The following is a 4369-nucleotide window of genomic DNA, read 5'->3' on the forward strand; positions in this document are numbered from 1 at the left end:
AAAAAAATGCTCCCATTCACCGGCTGCTGCCGGACTGGGGGCGATCCCCACTGCCCCACGCCATGTGGAGGGCTCTCCGAATTGAATCACTGCCCACCAAATTGACTGAATCTGAATCCAAAGTGAATACTAGCCACTTCGCACAGGCCTAGCTTGTAGTCATAATTGATATAGAGCAGAGGTGCACAACCCGAGGACCGTGGGCCAGATTTGACTTGCAGAGCTGTGTGATCCAGCCTGTGGGGCTCCCTAAGGGTCTGGAAATTTGGATAGTGGAAGGACAGGGGAGCGGTGGCAATTAATGATCCTACCACTTCCCCACTCTTAAATTTCCAAGCCCCACGGGCCAGATGATGCAGCCCTGCATGCAGGATTCCACTGGTGCATGTAGAGTTGGGGTAGCAGGGCCCAATTTGGTGCACACAGAGCTGGCGATGGGGTTGGTAGAGCCCAATCCAGTGCCTGTGGGGCCAGCACAAGGGTTTGGGCAGAGGAGCCTGCTGCAGCACATGCAGGGCATGAGCTGCAGTGGCAGGCCCAAATTGGAATGAGCTGTGCCCACAGCCATGGTAGTTATATGGCTTGTGGGACTGGAGCCTAATTAAGTATGCACTGGATTAGACCCTCACACCATTTACACAGGATTAGGCCCACTGGCTAGATCTGACCCATTTAGCACTACTCATCCAGCCCATGCGGCCAAAAGGCTGAGCACCACTGATTTAGAGCAATGCAAGTGTGCCAAACTGAGATTTGTCTTCCATTGAGAGACAGTCTCAAGTTGCTTGCAGGTACAATAGATATGACAGACAAAGGGATATTCCCTCTGTTCCACAAATGAGCAATTGAGGCAAGGTATGACTTGCCTACAGATACAAAGAAGGGGTGGAAACTAATTGCCGGATTCTTGAGCTTCAGCTCAGCATCTTAACCATAGACTCATCTTTCCTCTCTAGGTTCTCTACCAAGCTGCTTGGTTTCATAAAAAAGATGGTACTTATAAATGTACTTTAATCCTGCAGTTCCCAGTTTCCATCTTTGGTGTAATCTCCTTCTCAGAAGGTGACTGTTACGTTGTTTTTTTCTTGTCTTCTAGTAAAGTATGTAGATGCCCAACAAAATGCAACATAGTAATGCCTACCAAACCCAAAATTTACAGAAACAGTCATTTTTTTTGAAACATGGAAGCTGCAGGTGCTTATGTCTGAAAAATCAGGCACTCGGCCAACTGGTTTTAGCTGCCAAACTTGGCATCAGAGCATTAATGCATGGTAGCAAGTGGGAAAGTTGTTTCAACAAACAAATTTGATTGACAAATGTTAAGCAGATCAAGGAGAATTGAGTTCTCTAGAGAATAACATTTAAATAAATCATTTGGAAAAGGTAAAAGTTTTCAAGTTTTCTAGTTGTCAGGTATGATTATTTGCATGTAGATAATATCAAATAGGACAAATTGACTGGTTTATGTTTGAGTGTAAGAAAGCTCTAACAAACAACTTACTTCAAGGACAAGTCTATGAAAGACAGTATAAAGTATCCAAAAAAAATGAAATGAAAAAGTAATGTTTGTACTTTACAACCGTGAGTCAGAGTCATGGGTGTATGTAGCTAAGAACTTGGCAAAAAGGAGGAGCATCTGTTCTGGATTTGCCATAAATGCAAATGCAAGTGTCCAAGAAAAGAATAATTTGATCTGAACTGTCCGTTCTAGGTACTTTAAAAAATTTTGCTCAATATACAGATAAAATATAGATAAGTGAAAGAGTCATTTAGCATGATTTAAACTTGGTTAGTAAAGGGTTACTATGCTTTCTTAACTCCATGAGCTGTTTAGTGGTTTTATTGGCTGTTGTCACCTCCCTAAAAGGTTGCTGTTTTTAACTGACTTAACTCAGGAGTGTGAATCAAGCATCTCTCCACCATTTTTGGTACTCTTATTCTGTTAGGCTGCACAGACTGCTGTGGGTAACCTGAGCATTACTGCATATAGTGGAAGGGGCTTTTTAAACCTTGGAAACAATTTTAAAACCAAAATTTCTTGTATTCCTTGTCAGTGCTCCTGTAGGCACATCTAGGTTCCTCTTCCTGCCGACTTGCTGCTTCTTGTTTTCTCTTCCAGCTGGTTTTCTAATTTTTAATTAACTCAGTGGAGTTAACGCTAAGAATGACCTTTTTGAGGCACTTATGATGGAATAGTTTTATTTACCTGTTTTGCTTCAAAAAAGTGTTGATGGCCTGCGTACAAGTAGTTCACATTTTTTGTTTACTGTAGCTTGCATGAGGCAATGGGAATGTACCTAAGATTGTGAAGCCATTGATTCCAGAAAGCCCTGAACTTTGGGGTTCTGAACTTTGGTTCAGTTGTGTACTCCATGTAAGTAGCAACACACACCCACACCCACACCCACCTCATCCACCCACCCTCCCTGTGCTCTCAGACTAGAAATTTTGCAAAGAGGTGTATTGGAGAGAACACATTTTGTTTTCTTCCTCTAAAACCAATTGATTTGAGCATGAAGGGAAAAACCTCTAAATGTTCCTGTTTTTAATCGATTCCTTCCCCTTCCCTGTCCCCCTCCACCTCTGCATTTTCTGTTACAGACCTTAGTAAACTTTTTGGTACAATATGGCTGCTTGGCACACAGAAGTGATAATTGAAGATGCCCTTTAATAGAGGAGGAGGAGAGTAAAGTAAGCATGCTGCTCATAAATAAGTGTATTGCATCACATGGATATCCAAAGCGATCTTGGCAGAGTTCCCTCCCACCCCCAATCCCATGCAAGCTACACACATTCTTTTCAGCACGATGGGTATTAGTGTCTCATTTTCTCCAGAATGCTTTCTTGCGGCATGGGTAGGCAACTGAAACGTCTTCTAGATGAGATGAACAGGTCAATCCTCCAGTCCACAAGTGACATGCAGAGGTGATCCCAGCCACTGGTCCTGAAGAATTTCTTGACTCTTTGGGTATTCATCTCTATGCTAAGCATGGGAAAACCGTGGAGAAGTGTGCCCTGCTTACTCTTCAGGCATACCACACCCCAGAAATCATAGGATCACAGGAAAATAGAGCTGGTAGATTCCTCATGAGGTCATCTAATACTCCTCATTCTTACTGAGAAAGGGCAATTGGCTTATTACCTCAGGTGTCTATACACGAATGCAGAGAGCCTGGGAAACAAGCAGGAAGATTTGGAAGTCTTTGCACAGTCAGGGAATTATGATGTGATTGGAATAACAGACTTGATGGGACAGCTTGCATGACTGGAGCACTGTCATGGGTGGGTACAAACTGTTCAGGAAGGACAGGCAGGGGAGGAAGAGGAGATGCGCTGTATGTAAAAGCTGTATGATTGCTCAGAGCTCCAGTATGAAGCTGGAGACAGGCTTGTTGAAAATCTCTGGGTTAAGGTTAGAGGGGAGAGCAAAGTGGGGTATGTCATGGTGGGTGTCTGCTGTAGACCACCAGACCAGGAGGAGATGAGGTAAATGATGCTTTCTTCAGACAGTTAGTGGAAGTTTCCTGATCTCAGGCCCTGGTTCTCATGAAGGACTTAAGTCACCCTGACACTTGCTGGGAGGGCAATACAACAGTGCACAAACAATCCAGGAAGTTTTTGGAGAGCATTAGAGACAATTTCCTAGTGCGTGTTGGAGGGGCTGTGCTCTTCTTGACCTGCTGCTCACAAACAGGGAAGAATTCATGGGGGAGGAGTAGAAATGGATGGCAACTTGGGTAGCAGTGACCACGAGATGATCAAGGTTAGGATCCTGGCAAAAGGAAGAAAGGAGAGCAGCAGAGTATGGATCCTGGACTTCAGAAAAGCAGACTTTGACTCCCTCAGGGAACTGATGGGCAGGATCCCCTGGGAAGCCAGACTGAGAGGGGTAAGGGGTCCAGGAGAGCTGGTTGTATTTTACAGAAACCTTACTGAGAGTGCAGGAACAAACAATCCCATTGTGCAGGATGAATAGGAAATATGGCAGGCAAGCAGTTTGGTTTGGCAGGGAACTCTTCAGTGAGTAAAAACACAAATAGGAAGGTTACAAGAAATAGAAGTTTGGACAAATGACTAGCGTGGGGTATAAGAATATTGCTTGGGGATGCAGGGATGAAATTAGGAAGGCCAAAATGCAGTTGGTGTTGCAGCTAGGAAGGGATGTGAAACGTAAAAAGAAGGGTTTCTACAAGTATGTTAGCAAAAAGAGGAAGGTAAGAGGAAGTGCGGGTCCCTTACTGAATGGTGGGGGCAACCTAGTGACAGATGAGGAGGAAAATACTCACTGCATTTTTTACTTTAGTCTTCACAGGCAAGGTCAGCTCCCAGAGTAAAAAGGCAAATATAGTGTCCATCTTTAAGGGAAAGA

The 4369-nt window shown here is 44.0% G+C and overlaps 1 protein-coding gene across 2 annotated transcripts in view; it reads left to right on the forward strand.

Moving 5' to 3' along the window:
• Positions 1 to 4369, forward strand: part of FGD4 (FYVE, RhoGEF and PH domain containing 4) — a 146060-nt gene that overhangs the window by 1738 nt on the left and 139953 nt on the right. The window contains exon 1 of one of the 2 annotated variants that reach the window (XM_025202868.1): positions 1042 to 1062. The exons of the other annotated variant lie outside the window; for it this stretch is intronic. The gene's annotated coding sequence lies outside the window, so the exon portion shown is untranslated. Of the gene's footprint in view, positions 1 to 1041; positions 1063 to 4369 lie in introns of those variants that run through there. 2 annotated transcript variants of the gene reach the window in all.

This window comes from Alligator sinensis, unplaced genomic scaffold (assembly GCF_000455745.1).
Source record: "Alligator sinensis unplaced genomic scaffold, ASM45574v1 scaffold957_1, whole genome shotgun sequence".
NCBI classification, from domain to species: domain Eukaryota; kingdom Metazoa; phylum Chordata; order Crocodylia; family Alligatoridae; genus Alligator; species Alligator sinensis.